Source organism: Meleagris gallopavo, chromosome 3, assembly GCF_000146605.3.
Source record: "Meleagris gallopavo isolate NT-WF06-2002-E0010 breed Aviagen turkey brand Nicholas breeding stock chromosome 3, Turkey_5.1, whole genome shotgun sequence".
Lineage (NCBI taxonomy): Eukaryota > Metazoa > Chordata > Aves > Galliformes > Phasianidae > Meleagris > Meleagris gallopavo.
Genome location: NC_015013.2, coordinates 51586543 through 51605753, shown reverse-complemented (window position 1 = coordinate 51605753; position 19211 = coordinate 51586543). Strand labels below are relative to the sequence as shown.

The 19211-nt window shown below is 34.6% G+C and overlaps 1 long non-coding RNA gene across 1 annotated transcript in view; it reads left to right on the top strand.

Moving 5' to 3' along the window:
• The window catches only part of LOC104910309, a 34038-nt gene extending 16141 nt beyond the window's left edge, over positions 1-17897 (top strand). The window contains exons 2-3 of the long non-coding RNA XR_004159246.1: positions 4984-5153; positions 17016-17897. This is a non-coding gene — a long non-coding RNA (uncharacterized LOC104910309). The remainder of the gene's footprint in view (positions 1-4983; positions 5154-17015) is intronic.
• Positions 17898-19211: the final 1314 nt, after the last annotated feature.

The following is a 19211-nucleotide window of genomic DNA, read 5'->3' as shown; positions in this document are numbered from 1 at the left end:
ACTAATGATGGTGTATATATTTTTATTGTGGGTAGCTTGCCTGTAGTATTTTCTTAATCTTTTATGGGTGTTCACCATTTCTGAATTAATCTTTGTCTAGTAACATTGAGAACTGTATGCTGTAGAAATTTACTCTAAATCCCCATTCATTGTATTTACATCTTAGAGTTCAGCCTATGATGCTAACACTGCATAGTGGAAGAACATCCAGTTTCTGGATAGCTGGGCAGAAATATTGTGCAGTCATGAAAATTGGAGATGGAACTTCTAAACTTCCTAAAACTTGTGGTTAGGACTGTTAAAAAAGAAATATAGTAACATTGATGTTGATTAAGAAAAATAAATAATTGTTTGATGTCCCTAATAAGAAATTAATTAGTGTAAGTACAACTAATTCTGTTGTATTTCAGAATTTCTCCTACAGTGACCTATTTTCCCCTCACTCTAATTGCCCATCTGTCTGGGCGCACCTCACAGTTATCAAACTGCATCTGTGAAAAGTGTGGATATCTAATGTCAAACCACCCACAACATTCAGTGTGGGAGACTTTCACTGCTTTTGATGAACAGTTTCTTAAACCTGTTTTTGTTTTTGAAAATAGTGTCAATAACATAGTTTAGTGGTCTTATCTTTCCACAACTAAGGGTTATCTCATCAAATAATTAAAATAGGATAAAAACATGTGTATTGGATCAGACTTTGCCCTTTTTGAGTAGTAGTCATTTTGTAATAATCATAATCAGCCACATAGCTCAGTGATCCATACAATACTAATTATCCATCTTTTCCAATTGTTACTCTTTATGATGGTCCCCAAGCAACAAATTCAGAATGCGTGCTTTTTGCTCACTTGAGTTGGTTATCAGCAGTGGTATTCCCTCTGTTCATGTGAGGTGGAAAAATTAACCTTCTGAAATTGCATATTGATGCTCCGAATGTATGTGGAAGCTCTAAGAAAAAAATTGGAAGATCTAAGAGATAAAACGACTAAATACAGTTCTCAAAGAAGGTCTTCCCCTTCAATCCAGAAACTACTTTCTGTCATTTGCTACAGGTCTATCACCTAAATAAGGAAGAGACAATTTAAAAAGAAGAAAAAAAAAAAAAGTGTGTTGCCTTACCTTGCTTTCTTGCGGCAGCCTGTAAAAGGAAACAAGCAGTTGAGACTAACTGCTTTGCACAGACTGGCTTCACAAAGATTTCTGGGAATCAATTCCCACTGGGATGGAGTCATTGTTGATAAGGAAGTCAACAACTCTGTGATGCAACTTATCACACTTGCTCAAGATCTTTGAGCATAGCATGTAGTTGATGAGTAACTCAAAGGTCTAGTAATTCTAGAGCTCAAATGGTAGCAACCGTTGCCAAATTACATAATCTTTTTACTTTTGATCAGATGTTGATCAATCTCTTTCTCTCTTGATTGAATGCAGCTTCTGATACTATAGCTGTATGACTGAAAACTTCTGCTAAAATGTTAGTCACACAATTCTTTTCTTTCCATGAATTTCTTAGGAGTTCTTGGTAAAGCAAGGACAACAGAAATTTTATTTTATTCCAGATGAATTCCTTCTTCCCCTTCTTTCCTCAGCTTCTGAAACCCTTTTTATTCTTCTCTCTGTCTGACATTTACACATCTTATTTGCTTTCTTTCTTTAAATATTCAACTTCTTTTCTCTTGCTCTGAATAATCTCTTTTATTCTCTTCTGTGATTTCTCTAGATTTTCTATTTAATTCGCTGTCCTCTTCTGGTTAATATCCTTCAAAATACACACAGATCATTTTCAGTTTTACAGGATTCTTTTAGTGACAAAGAAAACTGTTTTGACTGTATAATAATTCTTGAAATGCAATGTGTGATTGTACTAAAAATTGAAGACTTTTATCTCAGAATAAAAGCAGCTGAATGTAGCTTGCTGTTGCCAGAAATGGAAATAAAATCAAGTTGACAACTCAAATTACTGCAAAAATATATAGACAAACCATTTCTTTATTTCAGGAAAAAGAGCAAAGAGAATAGAAGGAGAATATACTTTTATGAAGTTCCAAGTAATTGTAAAATGGTCGACTAGCAAGTCTGTCCTGTAACTTGTTATTAGATGTACATATGGAAGAAGTGCTTTCCTGGAATATTTGTAGAAAAGATAGTGTTGTGGATTAGCAAATTTACTAAAGCTTGATTCACATCCAGAAAAATAACATTGTCTGTGGCCTTTCAATAAACTTTTATGTGAGTGGGATTAGTGTTAAGCCGCTGATCAGCCTGATGAGCCTTTCGTATGTAATTTTAGCATAACCAGTTAACTGTTGATTTTTCTTTCACTTTAGTGAGGTTTTTTCATAAATGTGTAATTGTTTCTGTCTCTTTCAGATGTTATAGACAGTGATTGTATGTACACTTAATCTGGTTTGAATTAAAGGTAGTTTATGGCAAGCATACTACAGTACTGTATCTGTTACCCAAAGGGTAGTAAGCTGATAAATGAGAGCCCTATAAACACTCTGACAAGTGCTACTTCCTCAGCACATTGTCTGATCCATATAAAAGGTGAAAGCAGGTCTTTGTTTTGGCTACTGAGCAAGGCTGTGTACTGATGGCATGGTCTCAAGGCAAGGAAACGTTGACCAGTCTGCTTTTACTGGCAATAAAGGTTCAGTGGCAAATGGCAAAATGTTGGGGTGGTTCACATTCTTATATAACAGCTTTGAGAATGGGAGCCTCTGGATGTTACTATCTGTTATACATTCATCCTAGCAAAACAGCACTTCTTCCTACTAAATTGCATTTAGTATTTTATTTCTGGAACTTCTTTTCATCTGTTTACATATAAAATATGTTGACAAGAAGAAAAATTACTGTTGGAAGGTTTTCCAGGCTCCTGAGCAGAAGCAGAAAATTATTACAAAGAACTGACAAAATGGAGTTTACTTATGCATTCAGAATTTTAGAAGCCTAGCTTTCATTATGCTACTATCTCTTACCTTTAATAGTTAATGTATATTTTCTCATTGAGTACATCTTCATCTGTACAATAAAAATGCATGAGTAACAACTTATAAGCTAAAAGATTTACCTTCAAAGTGTGATATCCCAATTTTTGTGATCTTAAAAACATTCTTTATAGATGAATTAAGTGGCTAATATTTTTTTGTTTTGTTTCTAGCAGTGGAAGACCTTGGGATAGCAAATAACATTGCTCATGAAAGTCTTAGCTCTTAACAGGACCATGGGGTTTTAGCATGGACTATTTCATGCTTAGAAGGTTACAATGTCTATGAAAGGCTGGTTTCATAATGACAGTAAAACTGAAGTTTTGAGAGCTTTCCATTGTGCTAAAGGACTTAAGGGAGCATTCAGAATAGTATCGTTGAGAGAACAGAATCAAGCTGAAACATTTTCAGAACTGTATGAAGTGAACCATAGTTGCTGAATGTAAGCTGATAAAATTTTATCTTAATACTTGAATTTGTTGCTTAAAAAAAAAAAAAGTAATAAAAGTGTTTTCTCATAATATGTTGTTCCAGGTCAGCTGAAGATTCTGAAGGGCACATTTTATATCAAAGATACATTGCAAATAATTCAGTACAATTTTAAAGAGTACATGAATATTTTAAGAATTTGCATTTTTTTTCCTTCTTTCTTTGTGAGATTGGAAATACTGCTTCTATTGAGAAAAGAATGGATTACTCTTAGTCAAGCAATGCATTTTAATTTTAAGAAGCCACAATTTTTCTCAGTAAGACAAAAAAAAAAGTAAAATAAAAGCCTCTTTCAAGTTTCCTGGCATATTCACTATGAGTAGATGAAGAAATTATTCATTCTGCTGATTAAGCAGGACTAACAATTCTATAGGTTAAAGCAAATATTGTAGCTGTAGAGAGGGAACACTATAGCTGAATATAAGTATTTATATATGAGTTCATAGCAGTATATCACTTTAGAGCCAATGATTAGCCGTTTTTCTGCTGATCTACTCAAATTCAATCTCTTAAGATATCTGAAACGGAGATAAACAGGGTGTAACAATAATATCTTGTGTAAGAGATGTGAAGATTTTAGTGGTAGGCTTCAGTTTAAATTTGGAATGTATCCTTTTATCTTTTGATTATTGTGCCATAAAATGTGATGTAAAGGAGGAAAAATATGAGCATTTTTAGTGAGAATATGCTGTCACGGTCAGGAAGAATTTATAAGCTAATGGGTCTTGAAGATGCTATTTGCCACTTTCACAATACACAGGCCATATGAACAGAATTCAGGAAGAAAGAAATTTAAAAGCCTTTTATGATTCAAATATAATAATTGGGGGGGAGAGGGGAAAGACTCTTCTTTCCACAACTAAATTTGTATCTTTTAAAATATAAAGAAAAATGCTAGTAGAGGGAAGGTGTCACAGAATGGTTGAGGATGTGACCACTGGGATCATCTACTCCAATCTCCCTATTTCAAGCATGTTGCCCACAATCACATCCAGGCAGATTTTGACTACTTCCAGAGAAGGAGGCTTTGCATCCCCTCTGGGCAGCTTTTTCCAGTGCTCAGTATGTCACAGTCATAGTAGAACAATTAATTCTATATTTTTTCATGCTGATGGCTGTAATTATTTGTTAAAATAAATAAATAAAACGATGAAAACTATATGAAACAATTTTAATGATAAATAAGATTTGGAAATTACAGTTTGAAAACGTATTTCAGCATTAGGCAAGACCAATTCTATTCAAAACCACTGTCTAAGGTCGTAAAACTAAAGTGATGTATTTAAAAAGAAAGGTGAAATTAATCAAAATATATTTAGCATGAAAACAAATTATACCCTTTCATATGTCTGCATTCTCTTTGTTTGTTTTTATTTTAATCACTGTTCAACCTAATGTTTAGTGTTCAGCCCATATCTATAATTTTTGTATATAGCCATTTGACTGAATTTTGATAATCCTAGAATATTAATCAGCCTGCAATTTCCTGTCTTTGGATTAGATGCTCTGCAAACAACAGTGATAACACCCAACAAGTCCAACCTGATGTCTTCTTAAAAACAAACTTCCACCAGGAATATTACATCTATAGCAGCCTTCCAAAGAACAATTTCTACAAAGATCTGCTGCAAGTCTGGAATGACAGTAGAAGATGGAATATCTAATTCCAAAGTAAGTATTTATTTTTTTTATTGTTAGCTTTACCTATTTTACCATATTAATATTACATAATGTTGTAAGATATATAGTAAAAAGAGGGTGAACAAAGCATTGTCTAAGTAATTTTAGCTTCAAAATACTGCAGGATTTTTGTCAAGCACTCTGTTAAAAAGGCTTGTGCTGAACCCATGTATTTTGTCTAGTAATAGTAAGAAAAATCCTCCACGCAAAAACTTCAGAAAATATAATTTCTGTAACAGAGAAAATGGCTAAAGGTTCTCTGCTAAGGTAAATATCCTGCTTTGAATTTCCTTTCAGTGTTTATTTCCTATTAGTAGCCTTAAACTATCCTAGCTAAATTTTATTGAATGTTAACTACAGCTGAAGAAGATTGCTTATTATTTACCAGCGTTGTTAATAATTGTTGTTTGCAACTGTGATGTTTATAGCATATATAATACTGAATGAGCAATCTGTCCTCTGGTGGCAATTTAGTGAGAATTTAACATCTGCAGATACTTTAGGATTACAGATGAGCTTTCTCCTTACTAAAGGCCACTTTAGAGCTATTTGACCTAGACTGGATTCTCACTGTTTTAATACTGTTTAGCTACCTAGTTTGCAAGATGACTCCTGTGTTTTTGTGTTGTTCTTTTTTAAAATTGATGGTTTGGATGAATGGTTGGTTGGTTTTTGCTGGGCTGTGTGGTTTGTTTTTTGTTTTTGTTTTTGTTTTGTTCTGTTTTCTTTTTATTCTTGCTAAATGAGAAGATTAGTCAAGCTGTTTCCGAGTTGCAGGTCATTACCATAAATTTGAAGCTACTCTGTAAACATACTGATTGGCACTGTAAATATTCTATATACATTGCAAGCTTTCACAGGGCTCCTAAATGATCTTTTATAGAAGGGCAACAGGAATTACAGAATTGCAGAATTACATAGGTTGGAAGGGCCCAACCTCCCTGCTAAATCAGATGCCCTACAATAGCTTGCACAGGTGAAGGGAATAACTCTGAGGTTCAAGCGTCAGTTGAAAATTATTGAGACATAAAGTGATAAGTACAAGGTACTTCTGCATCTTCAAGAAGTAAGAGCAGAAGATGTTATGAAGCACATGGTTTTCTGCAAACTGTAGTAATTGAAGTACTGCGTACTATGTTCAGTTTTGGTCCCTTCACTACAAGAAAGACATCAGGGCCCTGGAATGTGTCTAAAGAAGGGCAGCAAAGCTGATGAGACTCTGAATCACAAATCTAATGAGGAATGGTCGAGGGAATTGAGATTGAGCTTCCTCTTCTCCAGAAGAAACATGGAAAACCTCTATGTCTACTTACGGGAGGTTGTGACGAAGTGGGATTCGGCCTCCTGAGAGAATGGCCTCAAGTTGTGTCAGGGGAGATTCAGGTTGGATATTAGGAAAAATTAATTCTCCCAAAGAGCGGTCAGATGCTGGAATGAGCTGCCCGAGGAGGTGATTGTGTCACCATCCCTGGAGGAAACATTTAGATGTTGTACTAAGGGATGTTCCTTAGTAGTCCTATATTGGTAATAGGGAAACGTCTAGTCTGGATGAATCTTGGAGGTCTTTTCCAACCCTGATGGTACTATGTGAAGCAATATGTGACCCTTACATGACTCAGTAAATTAGAGTGGAATTTGGAAAGCATACATTATGTTTAGTAGCAAGGTGACTGTCACTACCTGCTGTCCTTTCTGCAGCTGGAAGGACTGTGATATTGACAAGGATTTTCATTCCTCTATGAACATTCGTGTTCCTTTCATAAGGACCTGTTCTTGGAAGTGGCAGCTTTTGGGAAGTAGACATATCTATCTTGAATTTTGAGAGTTTATCTGAGGAAGACATAGGCTATAGGCTATCCCAGATTATATTCCAAAAAATATCCACCTCACCAGTGTATGATTTGGGGTCCCATTCTCAAATTTTACACCCCTCTATCCTGCATGTAATTTGGTGCAGCTGATTTCATGGGATTTATTGCACGCAAGTGTGCAGCCTAGTAACTTTGCAATCATCCAGGATTATATAAGCAGTATGTTTATTATATGAAATAAGTCTTCAGAATGTCCCAGAGGTAAACCAGTGAGAAACTGGAATTACGTGAAGGAAGACAGACAAACATTTCAAGAGAGTTTGAAGAGGTAAAAATATAAGAGGGAAAACTGAACAGATTTTTGAGCCAATGAGGCAGTTTTTGCACTAATGAGCTAATGGAAGGAGATTCTTATGTGGTTAATATGAAAATAAAAACAGATTGCATTGGAGAGTTGTATGAAAGTGGAAAGGAAAAAAAAAAAAAAAGCATTACATCTCTTATTGTGATAACTTTCTCTTCTTCTCACACCACAACTTTCAGATCTGTAAATCAGACATTTAAAGACTGAAATAGCAAGATCTAAGATATTATCAGAAATCAACATATTTCTTAATAAGAAATTATCAAAATGATATTGGAAACATTCTGTCCATTTCTTAAGTCATGCTGTAAGTTTTCATAAAAGGAGCAATATTTTTCTGTGAATTTCTTAGAAACTTCATGTTGTCACCTACTACTTACACATGTGCAGGATTATTCAGGTAAAATAAATCTTGTGATGTGTTTCAGTTCAGTCTATATATGCCTTCCAGATTTTTAAAACTTTCTTTTATTAACATACTCATGTGTTACTGCCTGTTTTGCTTGATGTTATCCATCTCTACTGTGATCCCTACTTGAATTTTCAGCATCTTTAATCCTAGTATATTTGTCCTTGTTCTGCTTCACAGTATTGGTTTCTCACAAGCTGTCCTGCAACAATAAAAAGATAAGTGTGAGAAACTGTCTTATGGATTGAAGTTAAAGATGGCTTCTGACTGAAAAGCAAGACTGAAAAAAATGTTATGACTTAATTGTATCATTAATGTTTGCTGAGTTGTGGAATTCTGACTCTGCAAATGGCTTTGAAGGTATTATTTTCATTAATTGTAACAAGCCTTTAAAAGAATGAATTTATTAAGGGTCTATTTAGCAGTATTATAGATCTCATGATATGTAAAAATTCAGTTTTCCTTAGTCATCAACAAACTTAAGTGCTGAGGGTACTTCATCTATCTTGCAGGTACATGGAAAAAAAAAGAAGAAAAAAATCCCCACAAATCTTTGAAATACCTTAGAATCTCAGTATGAGAACTTAATGTAAAACTTCTGTCTGGAAATTACAAGGCCAGATGGTTGTATAAATCCCAGCAGAAAATATACATCTGTCCATTTTTTGTATAACTGGTTCTAATTGAAGAATGATTTATTTAACCAGCATAGCATATCATTTAGTGTCATTGCTATCAGACTGCAGCCTGTAGTTCTCACTACTATGTTCTCTGTCGTTTATAGAATGCAGTGGAAATCGTCGTTTCTCTGACTGGTTGTAGGATGACTGAATTTAAGTTCTTTTATAAGAAAAGGGTTAAGGAGAACAGCAGATGAATATAGTCAAGTAAAACTTATCAGTAAAAGTTCTTGCTATCAAACTCTCAAATCTACTTACATTATGAACTTACCTGTCATATCTTTTCTTTCTACAACATAAAGAGGTTACCTAGAAAAAAGCTTTAGTAGGATAATGGAAATAAACAAGTTCATTTTATGGAAGAATGCTTCGCACTTCTACCTTATTCTGTAAAGCTACAGGAAAAAATAGACTTTTGAATACGAAGTCTATTGAAATTTGAACTTGTGGAAATAACCAATTTCACCATCTTCTTAAAATACCTGTAATCCTGTACTTCAGAACAGGATGTGAAGATGTACAAAAATATTACAACAAAAGATCATGACTGAACATGCAGTCTGTAGATACTGTGTTTATTCTGGTTTATACTTGCATCATATGTATCTCAGATATATGTGCAGTCTAAGCGTTGTACACCATGTGTATCACACCTGTATAAATCAACATAAAGTTTTAAATTTTACACACCTGCAATCTGCAACTTTCTTTTAAAAACTGTGCTTGGGTGTAATATTACTACCTACCAAATTTGGCATATTCCTTCCCTACAGATTTTGATTTTGTCTGCTGAACAAATAAACATGCTTATTACTTTGCAATTCACTAGAACACACAATCATCTAGTATGGTCCCTTCCTGAGAAAACAAAAGAAATGATGCTGCACTTACAAGTGATTTATATTATGGTGATATACATGAGCAACTTTCTTTTAGATATTTTTATATTAGTCTTTTAGTTTGAATCAGCATATTTGAACGTATCTCCTAATTGTCCCTGATTACCTTGTTTTGGTTCACATCACAGAACAGTGTTTTGGAGCAGAATTTGAATTTTTAAATGAAATAAAACCTAACAAAGCAAACCAGGAATACACTAAATGAGTTTGAGTCGACAAGACTATAGCTGACTCAAAATTATCCATTTCTCTCTGAACTTTACATTAATGTAATCCTCTCCTCAAAACAAGCTGACTTTTTTTTTTTTTAATGTATCTCCTTCTCATGGGGCATATTATTTGCTATTGTAGATATAAATTTAGCATTTAAAAATTGCTTTTACAGCACTGCTTCATGGGGATGGAAAATATCTATGTACCTTATTAAAAAAATATTCATGCCAATAATTTTTCAGGAAAGATATAGTAGTTTCGATTTTTCTCCCAACACTTAAATAACATGTAATGAGTATGGCACACACTGCTGATCTCTCATTTAAAAAAAATAAAATCTTTTTGTCAACAAAGGTGACAATGTCATGTAACAAGGTCCCAATACACAAATTTCACAAATTTTTCCTGATTTTAAAGTTAAGGCTTTATTTTCAGTCTTTATTAAGAAATTAAAATTAGCAATATGCTGTAGAATTGTAAGGATTAATTTAGAAGAAATAGAAGACTAAAATCTGTACAGATTGACAGGACAAGGGGAAATGGCCAGAAACTGCAGCATAGGAAGTTCCACACAAATGTGCGCAAGAACTTCTTTACGGTGAGGAGCACTGGAACAGGCTGCCCAGGGAGGTTGTGGAGTCTCCTTCTCTGGAGATATTCAAGACCCGCCTGGACACCTACGTGTGTGACCTGATGTAGGGAACCTGCTTTGGCAGGGGGGTTGGAGTCGATGATCTCTGGAGGTCCCTTCCAACCCCTGTGATTCTATGAATACGCTATTTTTTTAAATCAGTGATCGTGTTGTCCTCTGATCCATAATCTGCATGTCACCAGCATTATATGACAATATTGAAATTCTCTCCCAGCATCAAGATCGTCTATACATTTAATTCTGTTAGATGTCCCCAAACATTTCCAAGGAATATTTGGAGAGATCAGTGGCTTGATTTTTTTTTTTTTTTTAAGGCATTGATTGCTATGATCCAGCAGTAATGTTCTTTATTTAACAAGAGTAAATTATACTATGTATATGTGAATTGCCTAGTTTATTTATACAAATGTATCTCAAACATAAAATTAATTAGCACAAATTGTCAATTTCCAGTTTTCTGTCAAGAGAGTAAAATAGCTAACTTTAAATGATTTGATACAACTAAAACTTCTTCATTTAATAGCATACAAAGTAGTTATTTTAATGATGCAAGATTTTACCTGCAAGCAGAGCCAAACCTTTCAAATTATCTTTGTACTTATTTTAACTAGTCTCATGTAGTGAAATCAGTTAGAATGCAATATACAAATAAAAAGCTCATGTGAAGATGTAAATAATAAATGAAAGAGTTCCTGTAATCAAGTTAGTACAGGAGCTAGCATAAGAAGACTGATCTGTCTGGCTTAGGAAGGGTATTTTTATCTGTAATTAAAAGATTTGAGGAGTTATTCGTACAGGTCAAAGGCTTCAAACTGTTTTTCCAGCTTGATAGAAAAAATCTTCCTTAGCTTGCATTCATACCAAAAAAAGCACACTGAGGAGTGAGCAATAGTTCCTCTTATTCTTTCAGAGGTATCAAAATCACCTTATTTCTTTGCAGCATATTCATCTATATTTTCATCCACTTTCACTATGCTTTTTTTCTTTCCTACGGTAACTGAGTCTTTTTTTTTTTTTTTAATTCAGTTTGCGGAGAAGCAGATGCTCTTCAGAAAAATATAACACTTTAAATCTTTTTATCCTTATTTTTTTTACCTTCATTTCTCTAGTTATTACAGTTGACACTTTGCATCTGTTTTTGTTTACAAGGAAATCTTACATCTCCATATAGTGAGACCACCATAATGTACATAAAAATATAAGTGAAATTTCTACACCAGATTGACTTTACCTAAAAGTAGTGTATTTTATTTTATTTACATGTTTATATATATATATATTTTACTCAGAAGTCTATAATTACCTCAGTTTTCATAGTAAACATTGTACCTGCCTTCCCCCGTTGTATTTTCACGATGTGTATTTTCTACTCAGAACAAGAATCTAAGGTATTATCAATCAGTGTAAAATCATGTTCTCCAAAAAACTGTAAGCAAGCAAAAAAAAAAAAAACCCCAAAAAACAAAAACCAACACCTAAGAGTATCAAAGAAATGAGTTTGTACACATGTTGAATAATCTGCATAATCAAATGTTCACACTCCCTTAGGTTGTCATTCTATCCGTTGTACCTACTGTGTTCTGACATACAACCAATTCCTTATTTACATAATAGTCCACCCACTGAATCCATATCCCTTTAGTTTAGAGCTAAGGATGTGGTGTGGGACCGTATGGAGGGCCTTGAGAATGTCCAGGCAGATGACCTCAGTTGCTCTTTGTCCACTGATGTCATCGCTATCATAGAAGATTAGTCAGGCATGATCTGTCCTTTGTTGAAGCTGTTCTGGCTGTCTCAGATCACATTCTTGTCCTGAATGTGCCTTAACACAGCATTCAGGAAGATCTGTTCCATGATCTTCCCAGGCACAGACATGAGATTCACTGATCTGTAGTTCAAGTCCTCCTTTCTACTCTTAAAATGCAAGGAATGTTTCCCAGTCACCAGGCACCTCATCTGATAGCTGTGACATTTTGAACATGATGTGGCTTGGCAACTACATCAGCCTGTTCCTTCAGGACCCTGGATTGAATGTCATCAGGCTCTGCAGATTTAGTCTCAGTTGTTGTCTCAGACTACTTCTTTGCTTACAGAGGGGAGATTTTTCTCCCCCAGTTCCTGCCTTTGAAGTTCGGGGATGTGAGAGACATGGGAAGCCTAACTTTCAGTGCAGAATTAGGCAAACAAACTTGCTGATTATCTTTCCGTGCCTGTTATTGCCAGTTCTCCCTTTTCATTTATCAGAGGAGCTACACAATCCTTGTTATTTATCTTCAGTCTAATTTACCTATAGAAAGAGGCATGAACATTAATTTTTTTTTATACTATAAGTCTTAAAAATCTGCATATTTTTAATATCTTGTGCACTGAAATTATTGTCACAATAACTTCTAGATGTTTTACAAAATCGATTAGTGTCTTATTAATTTTCAAGACATTGAAATTTAAAACTGATCCTTCTTGAATAAACAGAGAAAGGTAATTTCAGGAATGTGAATGCAGACATTCCAAGACATATCAGATATTTTTTCCAGAGATTCTTAAACAGGCAATAAAATCACTTATCACTGTTTGGAGGTACATTAACACCTCCAATGGCAAAGTAATTACACAAGAATTAGTCAGATTTTGTTTAGAAAAAAGATCAAGAGGAACTGAAATGTCATTCCTTAGTCTTAAACGAATTTGTCCTTCCCTCCATTGTTTTAATTAAATACCCTTAAGAATGTATCAGTTTTCTCTAAAATTTATATTTGCTACATAAAATTGAAATGTTTTGAGGATCAGATAAGTGAAATCTGTTAGCAAAAAGTGCTAGAAAATACTGAGCCAAACAGTTATGAATTTTTAGCTATACTAAGAATTATCTCTAAGTTTTCAATATTTGATATTCAAGACTATACATAAAGTCATAGAGTCATGTGAGTTGGAAGGGACCTTTAAATGTCATCTAGCCCAAATGCCCTGTAATGAGCAGGGATACCTATAGGTAGATCAAGTTGCTCAGAGCTCTGCCCAGCCTGACCTTGAATGTCTCCAGAGATGGGGCATCCACCTCCTCTGCAGGCATTCATTCACCTTTACAATAACAAAGCGGAAAGACTTAAATCCAAGACTATTCTAATCACAGTTAGCAGATTCTTTCTAAATGTCTATCCTGCGTGTTTGATTCTTCAAATATGGTTCAAGCCAATATTGTTGGCTTGAACAAAAGAACCAATATTGACTAAATATTCAATGGTATTTATTGTAAAAGCAGTTATACCATTGCACATAGAGCTAGAATGAATCTATAGTGTATATTTCTTCAGATGAGTACTAGGCATATAATTCTGTAGTGTATAAGAGAAGGAAAATCAGGTTACATGGGGTAATTTCTTAAGGGACTTGGGATTTTCTGATTCAGTTATAGCACAGATCATTTCCCTATTTCTTTTATGTTCTGTATACTAACTATGACCACAGTCAGTCTTTATTTTCAGTAAGAAGTAAACACATGGGTCTAAAAGATCGAGGGAAAAATGAATGTTGCCCTCAGCTTTATTTTGCCAAATCAAACAAGATATGTAGTGCTTTAGGCTAAATGAGAATTGAATCTCAGAACTGCTACTTTTGTTACTTAGCAATTAACTTTACTTCTGTCCTTTGCTAGATATTGTTATTTTGATCATTTTCAGCATCTAGGAGGAGTTAAAAAATGTACCAGCTGGTATTTCTTCCTGTAGCTGTGTGGCAGTACCAACTTTAATGCTGCAGAGAGGATTACTCTGACAAAACATTTAACATCTGAGAGGAACAGAATACTCTCCCCTTTGCTGTGTATATGGTTCCCTATTGCACTATTTAGTGATCATGAAAACAATTGTCTCGCATTATTCATCTTTAAAATGTATTCCATTATGAGTTTTGTCAACACTGGGGAGGAAAGCTAGTATGAGAGTACCCTGAAATTATTTTGAGGTGATTGAAATGCTTCTATTGTTTCATTGCTGGTAAAATTTAGCAACCTGCCAGTAGTCCTGGCCTGAATATATAAAGTTTGAATTGAATCATCTTTCAACATTTGTCAGATTCATTGTTTGTAGTCTGTAACAGACTAAAATAAACAACTGGTGATGATTTTGAAGCAAGATTCCTTAGAGAAATTCTAGCTTTAGTGGTATTCAGAACACAGGCACTATCTGTCCTCTGTCATGGGGTCTTAAATACTATGAGTGACAGAGGACAGATTTTGAGTTTGTTACAGGAGACAGTTCACAGCAGTTTTTTGTCCTTTCTTTCTTTTTTCTCCCTGTAGTATTCCTGCTTTAAAATACTGAACACCATTTCAGAAGTGTATTTAACAGCACTCCTCTTCTTGCTGCCCCTGCAGCTCCATTAAAAATTACTGCAATCTTTTTCACTGCTGTTAAAAAAAATCTCACCAGAGTTCCATATCCTCTCTTTAATTCTAAAGCATCTTGTGACTTTAATCACTAATAGAAGTATGAGCTTCATTCCTTTCATCTTTCTATGTAGTCTAAAACAACAGAAGTTGTCCAGGATTTATGCTTTTTTTCTCTGAGTTCTTTGTAGTATCAACTCCAAATTGCTGTCTCAAATAGATGTCACCTATTCTTTGTCTTATACTTTGCTGGTATTTGCTTTACCATATGCTAGCTGGACTGGACACATTATGCTAATTTCTTCTGTGTAACATTAAAAAAGAGAAGAATGACCACAGAACTGTAGGGGTTGGAAGAAATGTCTAGAGATCATCGAGATCAACTTCCCTGCTAAAGCAGGTTTCCTACAGTCAGTCACACAGGGATGTGACTACACAGGCCTTCTGCATTTACCCCAAGATCACACAGCCCTTTGGGACAGTCTCCAAAGCACTGCTGGACGCAGTGGGCTCCTCTAAAATACTTCACTAAGAACAATGTTATTGGCTGCTTAGTTTGCTGATTAATCAAAGAAAACAATGCCAGCTTCTAATGGCTGACTGTGGGAATGGTGGGGAAAATTTGTCACCTTCTGGTGGCTACTGCCTCTGAGCTTCTGCACATTCAGTGTTGCTGCGATAAGCAAATTGCAGAGGAGGAAATGTGGGGATGTGAACACCCCAATGTGGGCTCTGAAGGGTTGTCTGTGGGTATTGGCTCTCTGGCTCAGCCTCCCACCTCTGACGTGGGACAGATAAAGGATGTACTTCAATGATGAACTCTCTTTGACGTCTCAGATTTCACACTTCCAGAGGAAAATGAAAGTAAATCCACTCTGATTCCTCACCCTGAAGGATGGAATGCCTACCCCCCTGTCTGGTCTCATAGCATCAGCTTTTTAAATAGAATGTTCCTGTGGGATAGAGTTATCCATTTACCCATTCACTTTGTACGAATACAGAAACATTTAAAAAGACATATTTAGCATCTGTAGTAAGAGCTTTTATGCAGCTATGTGAAGATTCTAAACTGATGTTCTTATTATACTGTGAGCAATTATTAATAGCACAAATATCTAACTAGCTACTTTTTAATTTATGTTTTTATTTTCTAATAAGTATTGTGAATGAAGACTGAATGTGATGATTGAATTGGTACAACTATTATACATGCTTCCTTCTGTGGACACTGCTGATCTTATTGTATCTTCTTGAGAAGAGATACTTTGTCATGATTTTCAAACACCTTTGAACTTCAACAGTTTGTGAAAAATGACTAATAACAAGCCTTATATTATTTATATGTTGTATTTTTTATGAGCTTATTTTTCTGCTTAGGAGTTTCTGTTTACAAAAAAAATCTAGATACTGTTGTAGCTCATGTGACTGTTGATTTAGTCAACCATTCCTCTACAATGTCATGTGCTGCTGGAAGTATAAATAGGTAAGTCAATGTGAAAGTAACTCCTTTTTTTTTATCTCCATGGAAACTACAACAGATATAGAGAGCAGAGTAACAGTATTTAAGAGAGCAAATTCTCAGCTACAAAGCACTATTTTCTAACATAGTAACCACTATTAGCTATATATTTTTGCCAGTGATGAAAAAGACCCTGCATGTTGTGCTCATAAAATAAATAAATAAAATCTGTATGGCTATCCAGAACATGTTTTATCTTTCACACTGCTGTTGCCACTGCTGAAATGCAACCCCACCTCATTGTTCTTGTGTTCACAGTTTGGTCTCTAGAAATGTTCCACAAACATCAATGGTGTCATTTTGTTGCATAGAAACATTCAGTGACACACCTTTGCTTCATATGCACTTCCATGTCATACACCATTATGTCAGACTGCCCCTCTGCTGCCTCCTGTCTCATGGCAACAAAATGGAATGTTTTTGGGAAGGTTTAACTGCTACTGCCATAGCACCACCACCTGCATCTGACATCATGGGACAACATAACAAAATAGAAAGCAGAGCAGCCTCATATTTCAAAAGAGATTTGTGGGCCTTATCCACAACTGGCATAAATCCACATTAACTTTTTCAACATAATTTTTTTAGTGGTTTTCCTGAGTTTTAGATAATTGTAGCTCTTATTCATTTTATAGAAAGCCTGGTGCTTCATGTTAATGCCTTGATTTCTGCCAGTGAGACAGATGAACAGTTTGCATCAGTACAGCAAGATGTAGCATCAGTGTTGCTCAAGCTCACTCATTTTTCATTAACAATCAAATGTAAGTCATGGTAAAAGACTGCAAGGCTGTCTCTTACAAACAAGCGAACTAAGATACTAACACAACTCTTTTCTGAACTGAGCAGTAGACAGGTCTTAAATCTCAATCCATAATGATCACCCGCTTTTATTAATAAGTAACCAGTGTTTCTTTCTCTACAGCTACAGTCAGAAGTAGTTTTGCAAAGCACAATGGGGAGTACCTGGACCGATATCTGTGAAGGGGTAGCTGCCGCTCCACCATTCTGATAGCTCAAAAATTGTTTAGTGCTGTTAAAAGACTGTTCCTACTAGCCATACAGCAACACCTGGAAAATCACAAACCAGAAAGTTAAAGGCAAACAAAGGAAACAAAAGTCAAAGAATATATTTTCCCGGATGTGTAGCAATCCTGTGCATATCGATACAATTTTGTCAATCTCAATGTGCTGTGTTCACCATTGAGATGCTATTCAGTTGTATGTGTACTTCCAAGTTAGACAGTTATCTATAATGAAAATGGATAATTTTGTAAGAATTTTAATTCTGTACAGAACCTGTGAGACTGTATCAAAAGAAATATAGTACAAAGCAGCCAAGATTTTTAGCAATAAGAAATATTAATTCACTTTATATCTGCTGAAATGTTAATTGGACCATAGCTCTATTTCAACTTAGCTGGGTTTTGTTTTAATTTCTTTTCTTTGCTTTGTTCAATACTTCTTTTCAATTGTGCTTACTTTGCTTTACTCGTGAGTATTTTTTTTGTTTGTTTTCAGTTAGATACTGCAATACCACTATTTTTTCTGAATGATAGAAAATTTCCTAACTCTATGTTGCATAAAGTGTAACATTTGATTTGTCAAGGCATAGTGACTTGACGTTCAAAGAAAAAGAAAAGCCTTTTAAGGAAAATTGCTCGTACTACACCAATAGGACATTAACAATAACTCTAATGTAACAGAATTGCATGGTATCCCTTTTAAGTTCCAAAAAGTTTTCATCTTACATAAAAAATAACATAAGATGTGAATGTCATTTTGAATTTTTGTATTCTTGACATCATAAAACTTTTTTTTTTTTTTGTGGAACCTGTCATTTAGGAGCTACTTTTTCTTCCAGTGCTAAGTTTTTATTTCAGAAACCAAAATAAACCAAAACCAAACAAAGAAAAGCACATAAATATATAGCTGATGGAAGGAATTTGTCAGCTTGTCGAAATTTGTTCTGCTATAAGCTGAGAGCTTCAACTTGATGAAAACAAGTAAATTATATCTGATTATTTTAATAGTTTTATTTGAACTGCCCATTTGTTGTTAATGCTGCTGCTACAAAGTAAAAGACCTCTCTAAACAACATCTTTTATAGAATTGTATTTTTTTTTACAAGATAGCTTTAAGCTTGTTGAAAATATTGTGTTTTTTTCTTTCTAGTGGTCAGCTTTTAGCTAAAGGAAGCATAAACAGATTAGTATAAATTTAATGAAATTAAAATGTTAGCAGAAATGATATCTAGTCTGCTGTAATTAAGAAAAATGGGAATTATGTTCTAGTGTTTATGAGGTATTGCACAATTTTGTCATCTGTAAGAAATAATCATGAAACCACTTACCTGAAATAGTGCAATAATGCACAGTAGGCGTTTAATTAGACATAAAGGATCAACTTCATTTGAAAGCCTTCCTCTTTGGTTCATTGAGAAGGATTTTGCATTTTTACTGCTCTGTATGTAGGCAATAAATGTTTGTGGATTGTAATTCTCTGGAGACCTGCTTAAATTTTTTAAATACCTTTCTAGTGTTTCAATTTATTTTAATGCCAGTGGAGCTCAGATAGTCCCTTAGGAAGTGTTTGTTTCAGAGCATTTCCAAAGAGGTGGCAATTTTTACTAGAGTCCTCTAGTTGCCCTTTGTCATATTCTATTGCTAACTTTGAAATCAATTTGAGTGCCATCTGTAATCTGAGAGTAGATTTGACTAATCAAAACTTAATAAAAGACTGTATGATTCAGAAATTGCATTAGATGTGTGTGAAGAAGGAACTAAGACCATGTATATTCATAGAGCTGAGTTTGTGAAAATGAATAAAGAAGGTACATGTTTTTTTGGTCTTTGATCGTCCAGCTAGGCTTTGTCTCATATGTGTTCTTAGATGCTGTGCAGGTGTCATTATTGAGATGAGTAAATTGAATCACCTCAGATGGGAACACTGTAAATAGGTTGCTAGCACATAAGAAAATGTGTTTGACTTTTGCCTGGTTGAGATTCTTTGGATGAATGTGAAGAAAATATATATCTATCTCAAGAGCAATTGGAATCATATCAGCTACACAGTTACTCAGATTTGAGAATCTTTTCACTCAGAAAATTATTTTCTTGCT